Source organism: Hyaena hyaena, unplaced genomic scaffold (genome assembly GCF_003009895.1).
Source record: "Hyaena hyaena isolate Hyena2069 unplaced genomic scaffold, ASM300989v1 scaffold_80, whole genome shotgun sequence".
Classification (NCBI taxonomy): Eukaryota; Metazoa; Chordata; class Mammalia; order Carnivora; family Hyaenidae; genus Hyaena; species Hyaena hyaena.
Genome location: NW_024080712.1, coordinates 3,809,084 through 3,829,541, shown reverse-complemented (window position 1 = coordinate 3,829,541; position 20,458 = coordinate 3,809,084). Strand labels below are relative to the sequence as shown.

The 20,458-nt window shown below is 45.3% G+C and overlaps 1 protein-coding gene and 1 pseudogene across 2 annotated transcripts in view; one reads left to right on the top strand and one right to left on the bottom strand.

Annotated features, from left to right (window-relative positions):
* The window catches only part of NHS (NHS actin remodeling regulator), a 345,744-nt gene that overhangs the window by 250,992 nt on the left and 74,294 nt on the right, over nucleotides 1-20,458 (bottom strand). The gene's annotated exons all lie outside the window — the stretch shown is intronic.
* On the top strand, nucleotides 12,394-12,939 carry LOC120232917 (annotated as a pseudogene).

Below are 20,458 nucleotides of genomic sequence, written 5' to 3'. Positions count from 1 at the left end.
ATTACAGCAGTAAAATAACACTGGAAACAATAGAAGACATTTGTTAGACAGCAATTAATAAATGATACTATAACAGCAGTCATATTCAAAGGTTAGAAACCAATCCATAGCAATTAAAATGTTTGTGGGCAACTGAGTAGCTCAGTTGGTTGAGCATCTGACCCTTGATTTCAGCTCACATCATGATGCCAGGGTCGTGGGATCAAGCCCCGTGTTAGGCTGTGCACTGAATATGGAGCCTGCTTAAGATTCTCTCTCTCCCTCTGCTCCTCTCCTCTGCTTTCTCTCTCTCTCTCTCAAAAAAAAAAAAAGGAAAAGACATGTTGTTTGAAAATAGTTTGTTCTAAATGATAATTGGATAATCTATTATTTTTTTAAATGTAAACGTTGCTCTTTTCTACCCTAGTGGCCAATCCAAAACTGGGGGGTGCAGGAGAAGTCTAACCCACGGGCTCCCAGACACAGAGCCTCGAAGATCGAACCTAGTCAGCAGGCCTCATCATAGCTGTGGTTGGATATGGTCTCAGCCCTCAAACAATCTTTAATGTGCAAAGATAAAACAGATACATACAAACCAAAGTAAATAAATATAGAGCTGAACAAGAAGAAAGGCATAAAATGAAAGGCTCAACAAAACCAAAAGCTGGTTCTTTGAAAAGGCTAATGAAAAGATAAACCTCTGGCAAGAATAATCAAGAAACAAAGAGAGAATACAAAAATAAATAATATTGGAAATGTTAAAGGATACAGCACCTAAAAGTTTCCCCCATTAAAAACTAGTTCCAGCTACCCAACTTGGATATCACTTTTCTGAATTTTAAAGCCAGTTTCATTCATTCATTCCTCTACCCATTCATTCTTTCCATATGTGTTGATGTGCCAGGGATACACAAAGAGCAAAGCCCCCCAGACCATCTGAAGCCTACTTTGCCTGTTAATGGATATAAAATAAACAAAGCAAATCAAAATATCATGTAGCAGGTAGCAGATGTACCTTAAAGAAAAGTAAAGCAGGCCAGGAAGTAGAAAGTGATGGAGAGATAATTTTATATAGGGATGTCAAAGAAGGCCTCTTTTCATCAGTGACTTTGAGCAGAGCCCTGAAGGAAAGGATAGATCAAGTCATGAGAACATGTAGGAAAGAAAATTCCAGCTAGAAGGAACAACAAGTGCAAAGGTCCTGGGGCATATTAAGAGCTCCATGAGGAAGTTGAGGGAATCTGAGCAGAAAGAAGGGCAAAATAAGGGCTAGTAATCCTTATCATGCTTATCCCACGGGTTTCCAGCAACAATCACAGGAGATTCATCATGTGGAAGGGCAAATACAAAGGCAAATAAATTCTGCTCTGAAATGGACATAGTGGAAGGGGGGGGGGATCATTTTATTTTGGGTCTACAGGGGCTTCTTGGGCTTTACCAGGGAAACAAAAACTTGGACCAAAAGGATGAGCCACTGTCATCATAATGTATCACGCAGGCCCTTGACCATCTGTGAGAGAGAGTGAAATGGACAGTGTGTGGGGTCAGAATATTCTAGTTGGGATAATTACGGAGCAAAGCCCCAGAGTAAGACTGCCTGAGTTCAGCTCTCTTTTATGCACGTGTGTCCTTAGAAATGCCACCTAACTGTTTGCCCCTCAGTTTCCCCAGTTGTAAAATAGGATGTGGACATGGCCGCCTTGTAGGGTCGATGTGAGGACTGAGTGAGGTAACACCCCTAAAGTGCCAGCACCGTCCAGGTACGTCAGCTCTGCTGAGGTCGGCACATAGGCCTGTCTCCTCCTCTCTCAAGTGCAGATAAGAAACCTAAGTCACCTGTTTTCAACTTTCTTTTTATTTTTCACTACAGAACTCATTCTTAAGACCATGTGTTGAATTCCAACACTGTCTATGAGTCAGATAAAAGGGGTGTTCTTCTGGTTGGAGGCAGAGAGCCCCAAAGCCCTGCCCAAGCTCCTCTCCACCCCCCCCCCACCCCAGCAAAGCCCCCTGAGCTCCTAGCGCGAGGCGAGGCAGAATCAGGAAAACACTGGCTACATCTATATTCTATGAGGCCCCCTCCAGTCCTAAAATCCCGTAACTACCTTCATGTGTATAAGATGACGGACAGAAACAAAACAAGATTTCTGGCTAAATAGTCTCTCTTGAATGATCCAGAATTTCCTCTCTTGGATATATAGCCAACAGAAGTACAAACACATGTTCTCCCAAAGTCACGTACAACAATGTTCACAGAAGCCCTATTAGTAATAGCCCCAAACCAGGAAATACCCAAATGCCTATGTACAATAGATGTGTTGTAAATGTAAATAAATGTATTGTGGCCTATATTGCACTCCTTATCACAACGAAATTACATGTGAATTAATGAGCCACTACCATACATCATGACAAGCGCGAATCTCACAAGCATCTGTTGAGCAAAAGAGGCCAGATACAAAAAGGCACATTCTGTATGATTCCATTTCTATCAAGCGTGAAAACAAGCCAAGTTCATCTACGGTGTGAGAAGCCAGAAAAGTGCTTGTCCCGGAGCTGGGTTACACAGAGACAAGAAGGGCTTCCGTGGTGTTGGTGACGTCCTGTTTCCTGTTCTGTCTTGAGCTTGGAACGATTCATCAAGCTGTACAATTAACTGTGCTACACCTCTTCACACATATGCTGTACTTCAATTTAAGAACGCACTGTAGGGGCACCTGGGTGGTTGAGTCGGTTGAGCCTCTGACCCTTGAAGCCCGAACAGGTTCATGATTGCAGAGTTGTGGGATCGAGCCCTGCATCAGGCTGCGTGCTGAGCAGAGGGAGGGGCAGAGAGAGAAGAGAACGTCCCAAGCAGGCTCCAAGCTGTCAGCACAGCAAACCCATGAACCTTGTGATCATGACCTGAGACTGAGCCACCCAGGTGTCCCTAGAACCTGAATTTTCTCATTGAAAGTTGTTCCCCCAGATATTGTTTTTTTAAAAATTAAATTAATTACTTGGCAGCCTGAGTGGCTCAGTCTGTTAAGCGTCTGACTTCCCCTCAGGTTATGATCTCCTAGTTTGTGGGTTCAAGCCCCGCGTCGGGCTCTGTGCTGACAGCTCAGAGCCTGCAGCCTGCTTCAAATTCTGTGTCTCCCTCTCTCTCTGATCCTCTCCTGCTCATACTCTGTCTCTCTCTCTCTCTCTCTGTCTCTCTGTTTCTCTCAAAAATAAATAAAAGATTAAAATTTTTTATATAAAAAATTACTAATTAATTACTTAATTGGTACTTTACCCAATAATTGGATAGCCTGGACTTTAACAGAAAAAGCAAAAAAAAAAAAAAAAAAACCAAAAAAAAAAAAACAAAACAAAACAAATGAGCAAAAAACCACACAAGATTTTTTTTCTTAAGCAGAAGTATTTCTGAAAGCTCAAATGATCAGCTCTGTGATGTGGGGGTGAAGCTGGCATATAACGCAGAAAGAAAAGCATGTCATGTCATTGATAAGGGCTAAGGTTCCAACTTAATTAGGTGTACTTTTTTTTATTAGACCATTAAAAGCATGTGAAATACACTTATGGACTCTTGATGGGAAAGAACAAATTTGTGGATCTGAACACATTAATATAAATCACCATAGTGATTTTTATCTCTTACCGCAGCACACTCCCACCTTGGGCATTTGGGAATGGACTATTTCTGCGTGTATTATCAGCATATAAAAGTGGATACACTCATCCACTGTACTAGACAAAGGAAACAAAGCCATGCAATTTCTGGACATGGCATGGAATTCGTATACTCATCTCACCTACCACATCCACCTCTGGTTTCTCCTGTAGTGCTATTTGACGGGGTTATAAAAAAAATAAAGATAAGGAATAAGCTCACCATGACACCCAAAATAATGAGGCTCTTCACTGTCCATTGTAGTTTATAAAATACTTTAAAAGCCTTTCTGTGGCAGCCTGAGGTGTGAGCCTTTGGCAGGGTCAGCCTTATACAGGGCGGCCCGAAAGAATGGAGTGTGTCTCGGGGTGGGGGCTCGCTGCTTCAGTGCGCCACAGGAAGGGATTTCAAGAGAGTGACATTCTGCCTATGGGACCGAAGCCAGTGATCACACAGAGGTCTAGTTACCATAAGAGTTTGGCCTTACCAAGAATTCTTTTATTGTATATATGTTTTTTAATTAGAGAGAGAGAGGAGGCGCCTGGGTGGCTTAGTCGGTTAGGAGTCCAACTCTTGATTTCACCTCACAGTCGTGGGATTGAGCCCCACGTCAGGCTCTGTGCTGATACCTCAGAGTCTGCTTGGGGTTCTCTCCCTCTCTCTCTCTCTGCCCCTCCCCTGCTCATATGTGTGCACTCTCTCTTGCGCTCACGCCCTCTCTCTCCCTCTCTCTCTCCCTCTCTCCCTCTCTCTCTCTCTCTCAAAATAAATAAACATTAAAAAACAAAGAAAGAACATTCAGGATCTAAAAATATGTTCAATTAGAACTGGCGGCATTATCATTTGGAAGAATGGTAACCTAAAATCCAGTTCTAATCACTAGGAAAGGTGACATCACCTCTCGAAGACCCACACCCTCAGGAAAAAGTCCTTAAGGAAGTAGCAGGAGCCCAACACACCCAACTCTTATAGTAGTGAGACCTTATTTAAGTTCACGTGTTGAGTCTGAAATGAAACCAAGAGATGAAACACAATGTTTGACACTGAAAGGACAGAGCAAGAGTCTTGGGGAAACTAGATGTGCCCCCTTGCTGTAAGTCAAAGTACATTTCTGGGTCTTCTTTTCCAATTTAGAAAAAAGAAAAGGCAGCTTCAAAGGACCAGGTTGGTTCCTTAGGAGCATCAAGGGAAAGTAGGAGACAAGAGGAGCCAGGCATCAAATAATGGAGAAGAGAGCACTGGATGAGGAGTGTGGCTGGAGCCCCACGGCTGTCCCTTCATCTCACCACGCCTGAGGACCAGGGATCCAAAACCCCCAGGCTTCTCAGATCTCACCCCGGGACCAGATGCTGAGCCCAGAGGGTGCCGGCCACTGCACATTGACAGCTGGTTTGTGGACACATCCAGGGCTTACCTGGAACTGCAAATCTGACTTCTTCAATAGAAGCCCATGAAAGGAACCTATGAACAGAGTGCCCAGTTTCTCACATCGTGACTTCAAACATACCACTCATCTTCCATCACCTCTAAAGGTACAGTCAATAGCATAGAAGTTGGATGGGAGCATCACCCAGGGCAGGAAGGTCTACGTTTTTAGACTGCATCAAACCCCCCACACCAGAGGTGATCATAAAAAAAATGAGACATTAGGAGTCTGACAATGGATAACAGATCTCTTGGCAATGGCTTCTTCCCGAGATGCAAAGGAACTTTCTGTTTCTCCTTTCCATTTTCTTGTTGACAAGATTACAATGAGATTATTTTCAGACTCTGTTCTTTCCACTAAGAGGTGCTTGACTACCCCAGCCCTGGCCACCTCCTGCTGAAACCCTGCTCAATACACCGGCCTGGCGTTTCCAGTGACCGATGAGCCCTGGAGTAAACATCATTATTCGATGTTTAGTTATATGCCAATTTTACTGGGATGTTGCTTTGTATCATTTAATCCTAACCTGTCTTGAGCACTGAAATCCTCTCTAACGCCCTAATATTGAGACATTCCTTAAAATACCTGAAGACAACAAATTGGGTTTTTCCAGACTTCCCCCATCTGTTTTCCAACCACTTCCATATGGTATCTCTATCTCCCCCTTCCCAGCCTCGCTCGCCTGCCCACCCCACTGCAGCTCTCTCACCAGGTCAATAAAGTAAAGATAATGTCCGCCAGGACAGAGGGGCAGCCCTTTACTTGACTGCCCCCACAGTAAGCACGTCTGTGCTGTTCGCTTTGGCAAGAAGACACATGCACGCAGACGCGCGCCATTTTGCAGCACATGCTACACACTCAATGTCACGACTAATCACCATATGCTAGACATTCAAATTCCATTATATACTGAGGGCAGGCCATGTACGAAAGAACGGACAGGCAGAAGGCTGCTTCCCTTGGGGCCAGGAGGGTGCCACTGGCTAAGCACCCAGTCAGATTTGAACTCTACCAGGAAATGTCTATGGAACAGCCTTGGCACATGGGATGTTACCCACGATAAGCCAGCACCACACACTGAAGAACTTGATGCTTTAAAAACAGATGAGGCTAAAACAAACAAACAAACAAACAAAAAGAAAATTAAGCAAAGGGGCAAATGAACATTGCTGCCCATAAAAGTATGAAAGGGTAGAAAACAAAAGCACACACAAAAATGGTGTATTCCCGAAAAAGTGAATGCTCTCCTAGATCCTAGCTTCCGCTGTGCAGTGAGTATTTTTTTTTTTTCTGAAGAACAGATTCTTCTGAGACACATGCAACCCTATTCTTGCCCCTTCATCTACTACTCCAGCAATCTGAGAAATTAGCCGAAGGGAATCTCATTTTTTTCTTCCGCTCCACAAATACCATTACAAGTATTAACAATGAGCAACCTCACCCCCATCAGAGCCCCACACTGACAAGGGCACAAAGAGCCCTTTCCTTTCATGCTGTCTGCTGCTGTCTTGACCACATATGACACACAGAAAAGAAATTTCAATGGAAGCCTCCAAACTGCTACTTTAATTCCTTCCATATTTTTTGCTTTGGGGCATTTCCGAAGACTTTTATGAGCTGAGCAGTCAACCACATCATTTACTCACTCTGCAGTATCACTGCACTCTCACCAAAGGCACCCAAAAGCTCTTGAGTCTGGGTTCTGGTCAACCTCTGCACCCCAGACACCTTTTTGTAACCGCTCAAACCACCTTACCCTGAAACATGGGTCTCGGCTCTCCCAGCACCCTGGTGAGAGCGCATGCGTGCATCAGTGACTCGCTGGCCACAGAGCGCACTCTCACAACTGGGTGGCAATGTCCCATCTTCCGTTCTACATCTGTCTTCCCAGGAATTGAAGGCATTTTGTAAACATAACACACCAGTGTCCAAATATTGCCAACTAGAGCATCAGAGACCAAGACTGTCTTGGTTTGGCAGGCTGGTATTGCCATGCGGCCGGCTCTCCCCTCTATTCGTGCCCTCCTACTCTTCTGTCTTCACAGATTCACTGCCACCATGACAGGCTGCCTCTGGTCTAAAAAGAGACCCTGATACATGTGAGGACTTGGGGGATTTTGCACTAGTATTTTCCTGAAATTGCTCTTAAAGTAAGGGAGGACAGATTCTTTTAGCTGAGCAAGTGGTGGGACATTTTCTGGTGGACCATGAGACTGAGATCTTCCAAGTTGCTCCGTGAACCTGGAGCAACCCTAGAAATTCAGAACAAACACAGCTCCCATCATCTTCATGTTCCTTCTGTCACGTGAACTCAAGAGTGCTCTGGAGACTGGAGTCATTCTCCATCCCTGCACTACGAGAGGAGGGGTGTGCAGGTAGGGACTCACTTCAGGGTACTGGTCAATCCAGGACAGATTTGGAAGTTATGGCCTCTGATGGTCATGCATTGACTTGTCTCCCAAACCACCCCAAAGACCAGGAGCAAACCCTCCTGGTGGGGAACAAGCCATCTCTCGAGTCAAAAAGCTGCTCTTTCATAAGACTTACATATGTGGTCACTGGGTCACCTCCAGGATCCCCAGGAGCCCTCACTCTTCTTCATTTGGAATTACACTAACCCTGCAGAAACCAAGAGCCAAAAATATGAAAAGTCAGGGATCCCAAGAAGCCACTGCAACCCTAGAACATCGGTTTCAATAATGGCATTTATGTGGCATCTAAGGCTATGAGGGGCTACATCCAAGAAATATTAATATCATCACCACCATCGTCATCTATGGCAATGTTTCCAAATTACATTATTTCATTCCCTCCCCTGATCAACAAAGCATAGGAACAGAACCTCACCATTTCTCCTAAGGACCAACTTCTGTGCCAAGCAGAAGGACGGTGACTGTCCTCAGGATCTATGGAGCTTTTTATGAGCTCTTTGTCCCTACACCAATACTCCCAGACCCTTGTACTTTGAGGGCTTGTGCTTTCTGGTAAACTACTTCTTCTGAGTCTTCCTTCAGTGTCCAATGGTAGTGACCACATAAGCCACTGTCATACTTTTTAACCTAATCCTGTTTTATTTGCTTCATTCATCTATATGACGAGGAAAACCACAAGAGTGAGCCTGTGGGCACTGCAAAGGCGCCACGGCACACACTCTGGCGCACCACCGGCATTGCTGCCCATATGGATGGTGCCTAAGGGAGCGGGGACAGCAAACAGCTGATTCTGCCAGACCGGCGGGCCACACCCCCAATCAACTCCCCTGGCAAATGCATGGGCTCCCTAACAACAAGTTTAGCTGCATCTCTCAATGTCTTTTCTGCCTTTTTCTTTTACTATCATCTATGTTCTGGAGAGTTCTCATATTCCCCTCCCTCACCACCATACATGGAGACTGCAAAATAAAGTCCAGATGGGTGAGATGATGCTGTGAACTAGGTGGTGGCACCGACTCTCCACACTTGGACTTAAGTGTGAGCTTGCCCATGTACAAGCTGTGCAACCTTGGACACGTAACTTACTTACAGGAAGTCAGGGAGCTTTGGTTTCCTCATCTGTAAAATGGGGATAAAAGCAGTCCTCCGTGGATCAGACTGCTGTGGGAATGGAATGCCACAATGTATGTAAAGTGCTTGCAACAGGGCCAGGCATATCCTAAGTCTTCACTACATGTTCACACACGTTAGTCTTATTCCTGTAGTTAGGCGGCACATCAATTAAATTTCACTGTCCGTGATGAGCAAGACGGCACGGTGGTTAAAAGCCCACAGGCTCTAGGGCCAGACTGCCTGGATGAGAATCCTGGGGCTGCGTCTCCCTAGTTGTGTGTCCCTGGGCAAGCTGCTTAACCTCTCTCAGGGACAAAGTTGTTACTCTGAAAGATGAGGGCTGTTGTGTGGTTTCAGTGACTTAAGATCAATTTGCAAAATATTTCCAACAGTACCTGCAGCTTGTAAACATTTAACAGATGCTGGCTGACCTTATTGCTATTAAATGCTCTGACTTTGTGGATGATTATTTAAAAAGGCACAGATTCGTCCTCTCCTGCCATTCATACCCTTGTGATATGACACAGCAGATTTTCCATCAGCTGGTAGAGTCAAGTTCCCCACCCCTTGAATTGGAGCTGGTCATGTAACTTGGACCATCAGGAAGCATACTACAGCAGACGCTTGGGAAAGTGCTTGGAAAATGGGGCTTGCCCCATGTCACCGCCATGGGGCAGTGAACGAGCCCAAGCTAGCCTGCTACAGGATAAGAGGTCACAAGGAAGAGAACTAAGGCACTCTAGCCAACAGCCGTACCCCAACAGCTTGCTAACAGTCAGACTTATGGCTCGGCCACAGATGTATACACAGGCCCAACAGAGGTTAGCTGAACTGGCCCAGAGCTGAAAAACTACACACACAACCCACAGAACTGTGAGCCAAATAAATGGTTGTTGTTTTAAGCCATTAAGGTTTGGGATGGTTTGTTACACAGCACAAGCTACCCACACCATGCCTTCTAGAGTCTAAAATACAGTTCCACGTACCATTCTTAATTCCTGAATCCTTATGTGCCAGATTTCTGTGGCCAGCCCAAGAAATGAATGTTACAAGGTATTTTAAAATAAACACACACACACACACACACACACACACACACACACACACACACCCTAAGCCCTGTGCCTTGGCTAACTAGTTTTTCTAAAGAGAGCAAAACCCCCTCAAGACATTTCTATTAAAAACAGCTTAAGAGGAAAAGCTTCTCTGTATAATTATAGACACACAGATGGGATCTAGAAGCTGGAACATAACAAGCAGAAAACTCTGTGGGTGGAAGGGACATTAAGACATAGGGCAGGCTCTCAACAATTACAAGCTTCTACTCATGCAACTTGGGACTGATTCGGCCAAGAGGCTAGAACTGGCTCAAGGCCAACTCCTCTGAAAACTTTTCCTCAGCTCTTCTCACCGCCATCAACCTCTTCTTGTTGACTTGCTATACCTGGAGTGCGCATTTAGGCTTTAGACCATATATGGACAGGGCCCTAGAGGATGTACATCGTGTGCACCTGCATCTTGTCTATGGAACAAAACGCTCAATTCTTTGAAAGGAGAAACCCATCTCAATCCCTTACAACACCCAGCAATGTTCCCAGCACAAATTAGGTATTCAAGAAAATCTGATCAGATCACATAAAACTAAGCCATGCATATTTAGAAATGCAGTGGTCATTATATAAATCAAACATGCCAAATTAGAAATGAATACATATTTTGTACGCATGGAGAGGCAGCACAAGCCAGAGGGCCTGAGAACACAGAATAATGCCACACTGCCTGGGTTTGAACCATGACCCTTCAAATTACTAACTGTACCTCAGTTTCCTCAGCAGTAATAAAAGCAGCTCTCTCATGAGGTTGTTTTGGGGATGAACTGAGGTAATGTAAAGCACCCCATCTATAGCACAGAATACTGTTCGGCAATAGAAAGGTACAGACTTCAGAAACATACCCTCACTGAAAGAAGCCAGTCACTAAATATGTAGTCCTCAGAAAAGGCAAATTCACAGAGACACAGAAAGGAGGTTAGTGGCTGCCTGTGCTGGGGCGGCACCGGGGATTGAATGGAAATGAGCACAAGAGGTGACAGAAATGTTCCACAATCAGATTGAGATGATGGTAGCACTATTCTGAAAACTTACCCCAATTCACTGAATGGTACACTCAAAACAGGTGAATTTCATGGTATGTAAATTGCACCTCCATAAAGCTGCTTTAAAAAAGTGTGAAGTGCTGGGGTGCCCGGCTGGCTCAGTCAGTAGAGCATGCGACTCTTGATCTCAGGGTTGTGAGTTCAAGCCCCACATTGGGTGTAGAGCCTACCTTTAAAAAAAAAAAAAGTGTAAAGGGCTTAGAGAAGAATCCCTGGTCCAGAACAAGCACTACGTAAGTGTTTATCAGATCAAAAAAAAGCAGCATTGTTCTCAGGAAAACCTGGGCACTGCTGAGTCCTCAAAGATGCTGAGCCACCCTAAGTCTTTCTAACCCCTTGTTCACCCCACCCACTCATCGCAGGGATCCAAACCTGGGATCCTCTTCCCATGAGTCCAGGATGCTGCTAAACCAGCCATATGTGTCTCCTTGGCTGCTACTGTCCCTGCAACTGCCAAAACGCTACACAGTTTATTAAATGCCTCTCGTTTCTGTAGCTCATGATGCCAAGCTGTATTTTATTATATTGAGCCAACTGCTCTTATGCAAGGGTTTTTTTTTTCTGGGAGGGGCTGAGGGGAGATGTCAGGAGGAGGGAATGATCACACTATTGAGGGAGGGAGATTCCTTAAAACTGGGACTCCAAAAAGCAGCTGCTGATTACTCACAGAAGCCCACACATCCCTGCCCTTGACAAATGTCATGCCACAGGGTAACTAACCCTGCTCAAGGTCTGGACAACAATACCCTCTTGGGTAGAAAGAAGGAAGGAGTTGGGGAGGGAGAAGAGACTTTCAGAAAGTGGAAAGGGAAACGGATTTATAAACAGGCTCTGCCACATGTGCAGGAACAGGGAGGCTTCAATTTATAATAAGTCCTGAAACAGACAAGAGTCCAAAGCATACAATTTTGCCAACTTGTGGCTTTACCATCTTGCCCCTAACCATCCTCCTGGAGTTCTCACTTTGCCCTGTTCTCTCTCCCGGCGTTCATTAGGAGCTGGCCCCTTCACTCTGTTCCCTTCAGGTCACATGCTCAGCTGCTCACCATTTCCCACATCAGTGCTGTTGGAGTCTATCTTCCCAGCCATTTAAGTACATCCATCCAATTTTTTTGAGAGGTTAAGAAATATGACTCCATCTCCCCACAGCCTCCTCAGACTTGGCAAAATGGATACCTGGAGTCATGCCCAGACCTAGTAAGTCCAACCCACTTCCCCCACTCAGTGTCAGCGTGCATGCAACCATTCAAAGAGTATTTACTGAGCACCCACACGTGACAAGACCTGGGTTCCAGCCCTGGCAGTGCTTCTCACACTTGAGCATGCACTGTGATCCCGGGGAGAACTGGGCCCTACCCGCAGAGCTACTCAAATTCAGTAGGTTTGAGGGCGGGGCCTGGATTCAGCATTCCTAATAAGCTCCCAAGCGATGCTAATGCTGCCAGTTCATGGACCACACTTGGGGAGTGGCACTGATCTAGAGGCTACAAAGCTGGTTAACAGCGGAACTCGCCTCAGGTAGCTAATAATCCCTTACTGGGCAGAAGACACATGTACGCACACAAACACGTACTAAACTGTAACACCACATAAAACATGGGAAGTCTTAGCCATTTTGCAGGCAGCCAGGAAGATGGCAGACGTTCAGACTGAGCATGCCTACCCAAAGCAGCCAACCAGCTTTCAAAATAAGAAGAGGGTCCTGCCTGGAGAAACTAGCTAGAAGAAGCTCCTGAGACTACAGAAACATCGGTCTGGGCTTCAAGATGCCCAAGGAGGCCAGTGAGGGCAGCCATGCTAACGAGAAATGCCCCTTTACTGGTAATGTCTCCATCTGACGGTAGATTCTGTCTGATGTGGTGATGAAGATGAAGATGCAGAGGACCACTCATCCGCCGAGACTACCTCCACTACATCTGAAAGTACAACCATTTTTGAGAAACACCACAGGAACGTGTCTGTGCATCTGTCCCTCTGCTTCGGGGTTGTCCAGATCAGCGACATCGTCACAGTGGGCGAGTACCGGCCCTTGAGCAAGACTGTGCATTTCAACGTGCTCAAAGTCACAAAGGCCGCTGGCACCAAGAAGCAATTCCAGAATTCTGAGACTAGATGTTTGCCCACACCCCCAAAGAAAATAATATTCCCAAAAAATACAAACAAACATGGGAAGTCTTAGCCTTAGGCGAGACCCAGACAGCAGGTGAGGGGAAATAAGGGGAAAGTTTGGACTGAAGTGGTATCCGTGTGTACACATGTGTATGAACATTCACATGCGAATGCACGTATCTCCATTCAGGAGCTCTTCATGGACAAGTCTTCACGGACAAAGACCTCACGTTACTCTTTCTGCTTTTAACACCTAATACAATGCCTGGTGCCCAGTTAATGCTCAGCGGAATGTCTGTGGAATGAATGAGTGAACGAAGAAACACAAATGTAAGCATTCATCCATGAAATTGCATGGAACGAAGTTTCATGTCTGGCAGCACATTTGTCTACCTTATCAAAAACCAGTGGTCCCAGGAAATAATCATTTTTATACTTAAGATTTTGATTTTAGGCTATTAATGTGATTTTGTCTAAAATATAGAACTTACAAAAATGTGCTAAAACTTGGCTAAGCTTTTAAAAATCAATGAATCAACAAGCACTGCACGAGCACAAGGACTACGCCTAGACTGTTCTGTGCTGGATCTCCCAGTGAGCATGACATACATGGTTCTTGACCTCCTAAAGCTGGGAGTCTGAGGTTCTTCTGCGGTGATAGTCTCCATACTTGGGTCCAAAGCCCCAGGTGGGGTCTTTCCCAAGATCTATCTCTAGTCAAAATGCCATAGTCCCTGGCTCTGAACCCTAGTTTGCTGGCTATGCGTCTTAGGGTAAATTACTTATCCTCTCTGTGCTTCTTTTTCATTCCTGAACTGCAAATAATAGAACCCCCATCAACGACTAGAGTGAAGATCAAGTGCATTGATGTCATGCACTTAGAAGAGTGCCTGGCAAATAGAAAGTGGCTGTTAAATGTGCACTCATTTTTATTACCATTACCATCATTATTATTATCTTCATCATCACCATCATCAAAAGCTGAGCCCTACAGGAGCACAAGACCCTATGAGCGTATAAAGTGTTCACCTGCGAAGTGAGGGGGATAAAGAAAACCGGACTTCTGATGCTCAAAAAAGCCCAGCCCAGTCTTACAGCTTTCTTGCTCCGCCCCTAATTTTCCTGTTCTTCTCCAATCAGCTTTCGTAACAGCTTCTTGAAACATCCAACCCGTTAACAAATCAGGGCCATTGCTGGGATGGCTGGAGTCCAGGACCAAGCTGGCAGGATCAAGGAAAGACAGGCCCCTCTCATTCAGCCACACACAGTCTACTTGTCACCCTTTTGGAAACCAGTGACTCAGATGTAACTCTCCTGCAAGGTGGCAGCTGGTGGGCTTTGGCGAAGCACACAAAGGAAGCACATTCTCTCTCCCAGCGACCCAAGGCACCAAGGAGAAGGTCTTAACACAGTTCTCATTCACGGTTTAGCCTAATTAAAATGGCATTACCAGTGTCAGTGGCAGGTTTCTACTGCCAGCTGTGATTGGTTCCCTTCTCCGGAGCTTTTTCTTCTTGTTTTCACAGTTTATTGGTCCCCAACATGGATCTGAGGATGCTTGGGTTAAATGATAGCAGCTCCATTCTCTTTCCCCTCTCCCCTTCCCTGAGACAGTTGTTTGCTGTCTTGGTTTATCTCAATTGGCTCAGAGGCCTCGCAACAGGCACAACTTTGTAAACCAGTAACCCAAACTCTTCTGGCTTAACAAATGGACTTCATTCTGTAATTTAGCTTAAGACTTGCCAGGGGCTAGAAACCAAAACCCCCTTGGCTTGCCCACCTCAAAAAGACACAGCATCTGTTCTGGTACCTGGCAGGCTGAGGTGACAGGTAACAAAATGGATCTCGCGTCCCCTCTCCAGATTCTATATTTCTTCCTCTCAGGAGGGGGTTCCTTGTCTGCAAAGATCTCCAGGAAATCCCGTGAAGAACTGAGTTCTTCCTGCCTTTGCCACACAAACTGAGTGCCACCTTGCAGTTCACGGCACGTCGCCCTTTAGAAATGATGTGATGGCACTCAGGGAGGGGCTCAACTGCTGCATCCAGCAAAAGCAGCTAAACTCCAAGTTGAGATTTACAGGAACAGAGCAATAGGGTTGATACCATTTGGGATGGGAAGCCAAGAGACGACAAACGTTAAATGACACTCCAGTAAATCCACTACCACAACCCCTAGCCACCCTGTGGTATTTATTATTTTACCCATTTGCTTGTGTGTTCATCACACTCTGAGCGAATACCAAAGGAACTTTATATGGCCTGCTGGTTGGGGGCATGGGCTTTGGGTTCAAGAAGGCCTGCTAGACTCGCAGCTCTGCCATTCAACCGGCTCTGTCAGTGGGCAAGTCATTTGGCTACTCTAAGCCTCAGTTGCCTGGTGCAACTGAGTGTGGTTAGGGGGGTGAGCTGTGGAATATGTGAGGATGGTGATGTGATGATGATGAGGAGGAGGAGGAGGAGGAGGAAGAGGAGGAGGAAGAGGAGGATTAGGACAAGGAAGAGGATCGCTCTTGGGGCTTAGGAGGTAGTGAGCGGGAGCTACCGAGCTAGCTGTCAGTCCAGATCAATAGCTAAATTCCTTTTTGTAACTCCACAATTCCCAGTCCTTTCTTGGATGAGAAACTACCATTTGATCCCTCCAAACCCTTGGCGTTCCAGCTCCCAGTTTGTGGGGATGCCAGCCCCTGACCAGGGTAGTAGTAGGTAGGGAAATCAAAGAGGGGATTCCATTATTCCTTTTCACGGTTACCCATGATTCCCTCTCTTCTGAGACCATCTGCAATGGCCAAATTGGACCCATTAATAGAAGGAAATTCACCTATTCTCCAGTCCCTCATCCTCAAGCATGGAGTTTAACCTCGTAAGGGTAGAAACCAACGAGGACTCTAAATGAGTATAAAATTAAGCCCTTTCATTGGCAGATGATCACTAAAGGTATTCCAGGCATAAAAGAAACCTCAGGCCTCCAGATTCTTCTCTTGGATGAACACTCAGTGGCAAGATAACATGAGATCGCCACAAGGCCCTTGTGATGGAGTCCATAGGTGCCTTATGCCACTCCCTGGTGCTCTCATAAAGTTTTTTTCTTCTCCACATGTTTCCAGACCCTTTGACACTCATAATAACTCTAAGCAGCACACTTACTGAACTCACTTAATAGATGAGGTAACTGAAGTGGACAGAGGCAATATGGCACTCCCAAGATCACACAGCTGCCACGGGAACAGTAAAAATTAGCACCTCAGCCTCATTACACCAAACTTGTATCTTTTTCCCCACCAACCTTCAAGCCAACATTCAGCTGCTAAACTGAGCTTATAAACTCCTTGCCAGCAGAGTGTGGGCATGGGTTGCTTATTACTAGAATAGGGGGGGAGTCAGTAGTCCTGAGTCTAGGTATCTGGGCACCTCAGAGCTAACCTACATTAATGCCAATGTGGACTGGGATTGGCAGTGGCTCAGGACACTGGTAAGATGGTGTCCGCAAAGAGTTCTCAACTTGCCTCCTATCCAGATCTTCTGTGGCTCTTCCTGTCCTGAGTGTATTCCTTCATCCCATCCACCCAGCAGCTTCTCTTACTTGGCTCTCCAAAAGGGAAGGCATAGATAACCCAGCCCACATGAGCTCCAATGACATCAAACGGCCTATACATCAACAGGGCCCCGAAGACTCAGACTTGGGCTTCTACACACAGTGTGCCCACTCTACTTCCTTTTATATTAGGAAAGGGAGGCAACAACTTAAGGGCTCATATTAGTCCATAATACAAAATATCTGGGGCCAGAACAATGCCACACCAGCAGACATCCACTCCATGGAGCATGTTCATACATACACCACAGGGTGGGTGCATCAGGGTGGCTTTAATTAAAAGCCTCCTGCCACCATCCTCTTTAAATTACTGTTCCACTCCTTGCATAGCTTTGTCCCTTGACGACAAACCACCTGAATCAGTCTCCCCAGGACCACTGTAGGATTTCAGCATCAGGCTTTCCCTCCTTTAGACTAATACACACCAGTACAGCTCCGTGAGTTAGAGACCCCAGAGTGAGCAGTGGCCTCCAAAGCTGAGTACGTGCATCACAGGATTACTCCCCTGAGCACATGTTCCTAACCTTCGCTGTGCCATGACCCCTTCAGCCGGCTGGTGAAGCCTATGGGCCCCTTCTCAGAATTCATAAGGTCTAGAACACAACATAAAAGATTGTGAAGCAAATAAACCGTGTCAAAATGCAGTTATCCAAATACTAAACAGAAAATTGTGTCAAAGAATATTATGTGTATTTATCAACACATGAAATAACAAGGTCTACTGGTGAATCTACTACCAGGATTTTTAAGTAATGGGCATATTTTGAGATTTCTCTATAAACCGTCATATGATACAGAAATGCCTATGATTTGTATCAGTGACCAAGTCACAAGTACATGTAGCACTACTGTGTTTTGTGTCTTTCTGGAACTGAAGGAAACCTCAAATTTCAATTTAAGGTTAGTGAAACTAACGATGTCATTTTTTCCTGGACTTAATGAATTCTATCCATAGACCATTTTGGTAGAAGGGAGGTTTCCAGGATAGAATCAGTCTTTGTCCTACAGAGGGCCTAGCTGGATGGATTTCTGAAGAAGAAATGAATGAGCCATCTATAGCAATGAAGACATGTACCAACAACGAGTTGTTGCTGGTGAGAGTGGGGGGACACTTTCTAAATACTGAAATAATACCCTGTGCCCCTAACAACAAAGAAATGATGACATTCTAGGACATGGCATTACAAGCATGGCGAAACCACAGATAAAACAATCCCTAGCAAGGGATCCACAGACCTGCTCTGGTATAATAAAAATGACAGGCTCCTGGATTTTTCTAACTTGTACATTACTTCTCTAGGTATTAAAAGAACTTCCTAAATCAGTGATCATTCTTGCCATGCCACATCCTTGGATAAAATGTCCAACATCCCACAGAAGAGGTTGATGTGTAAGAAGATGACTTCAACAGCCCTTTTTGGTACCATATGACCCTGCCCCTCCTCATGCCATAGTTGATTGGACCAAGGGTGAGCACTAGATTCAAGAGTAGCCTAACTATTAGGTTGGTCCAAAGCCAATGGTATGGCCTGATTTTCTTTAAATGATCTAGGTCAAGCAGGCGCTCTCTCTCTCTCTCTCTCTCTCTCTCTCTCTCTTCTCTTCTCTTCCAGGAAGTGAAGTGAGACATGGCAAGAAGGAAGAAATTATGGGTAGAAGTCAAAGCTAAAAGAAAACACAGAGGAAAGCCAGATTTTGATTCAGGGTCATAAGAGGGAAGGTTCCAGAGAGAAGATGAGTCCAGCTAATGGTAGAGCACTCACCACAATGGAAACCATGAGCCCTGATGATGGGTCCTTAGAATGGCTTCAGATGTGTACTGCCTTCCACTTCCTGTCTCGGTAAAGCCTCCATTTTGTTTCCACAGTAAAATATCATGAACAGAATTCAGAGGGTACTTGAAAAAAAGTCACATTTTAATTTTCACTGACCTGCAACTGAAACTTAGCATTTCCTTTTCCTTCTTCTGGAAAACCTTCTATAAACTTCTAGAAGATTGGATGAGATGCTCCAACAATGTGCGCCTAAGCCCCTTTCACCTACTCTTACCAATGAAGGAACAATGTTCACCATAATGCCTACTTCCACGTCTCTACCTTAGACTTTAAGTTCCTTGATGGCCGGAACCCTGTTGGCCTCCTGTGGATTCACAGGGCTTAGCACAGTAAATGTACTATACTTAATACATCTTATTGAATCAAATACAGAATGAAATTTCTACAGGAAGTCGTGGGGAAATTATTAACAACCATCTAATGATGCAAGCTTGGTGACCTAGCCGTAGCTCTTAAAAGAGAAATCACGGAGCAGATACCAAACATTGCAGGAGAAAATTAGCATCAAAGCCTCTCACACGACTGAACTAAGGCAACTGAGTTCGCTGAACATTTACTGTGACCTACTACAGGTCATGATCCCTTCCCATGAGGATTTAACAAATATGAGAAAGTCATGCAGAAATACCTAACACGATGCAGGATGAAATATATTCTATACAAGGCAGGTCCTTTGGGCAAAAACTGTCACTAGAGCCGGAATCGAATGACCCACAGCTGAATCCTGGCCCACTGCTTAGCAATAGCAACTGTGACAAGTTGCTAGACTAAGCCTCAATGTTGCTGTCTGTACAATGGGGCTGACGATATTGATCTCATAGAAGAATTATGAAGATTAAATGCCACCATTACACGCAAGGACCTGGTACCATAGCTGGTACATAACAGATGTTCGTTAAAGATCTAGATCTTTCCCTCAGGTAGAAAAAACAATGTTTCATTGTACATCAGCAGCAAGGTGGCGGCAGTAAAAGAAATTTGATCCGTGGCATATTACTCCTAGGTCTGTTTTACCTGTGACTGTGCTGGAAGAGAATCTTACTGTATTTGGAGCAGGCTGGAAAGAAGGTTCAGCTCAGAGCTAGAAACTGAAATGGAGCTACAGTGTGAGCCACGTGTAAAATGTTAGCTTTTCTAGTAGCCACATTAAACAAAAAAGTACAAAGCAACAGATGAAATTAATAATATATTTCATTAAAGCAATACACCTACAATAGCATTTCAATATGCAGTCAATAGAAACATGCAGTAATGATGTATTTTACAGTCTTTGCTTGTACCAAGGCTTAGAAAGCCGGTGTGTATTTTACATTTAGAGCGCCTCATGTCTCGAGTGCCCCACGGCCACATGCAGCGAGTGGCTGCTGGGTCAGACAGCGCAGGTCCAGCCCGGGTGGCAACAGCTGTGGGGGGTCAGGATGGTGGAAACTGATTCTATTTAGACAGTGGATGGGAGCTCAGAGTCTGGAACCAGACTGGGTGGTGGGGAGATGCTGTCTCTGTCACTCACCAGCTACGTGACCTTGGGCAAGTGACTTCATCTCCCTGTGTCTAACTTCGTCTCTAACAGGGGAACAGTCATACCAGCTTCTGGAGCTCATGAGGATGAGATGAATTAATGCATGCCAAACACTTAGAACTGCATCAAGCACAGAGTGGGCTGTCAATAAATATTAACTGTTGCTGTTATGACAGCTCCGGAGGGGGCAGGCAGAGAGCAGCAGAGACGTATAAAACCTATAGAAGATTAGGGTTCTGCTACTTCCTTTTCAGAGTCATCTGTCCTGATTAGGCAACTCTGCTGTGCCCCTCACAGGCCAATGAAAGGGAGAGCCCTGGCGCGCAGCAGCCAGGCGTGAAATGGGCCCGGAGGGTGGCAGGCCCTCGGGTTTGCAATCTAAAGGCAATCTGTGGAGCTATGGTTCCGATTAGGAAGGCAAAGCTGGCCCGAATACCATTCCCCACAGCTTGGCAGGAAAAGCCATTTGCAACAGACCAGACCATGTCTCCCATATTCTGTCTTTGTTTCTCTGTTCAAACATTTGTAAGTCGTTCCGAATTTGGGAGAGGCGGCAGCAGCAACTGTTTTTAAAAGGCAGAGCCAGGATCAAATGAAGGCAGGCCAAGCGTACAAGTGGCCAGGGCTATTGGAAGCCAGGATA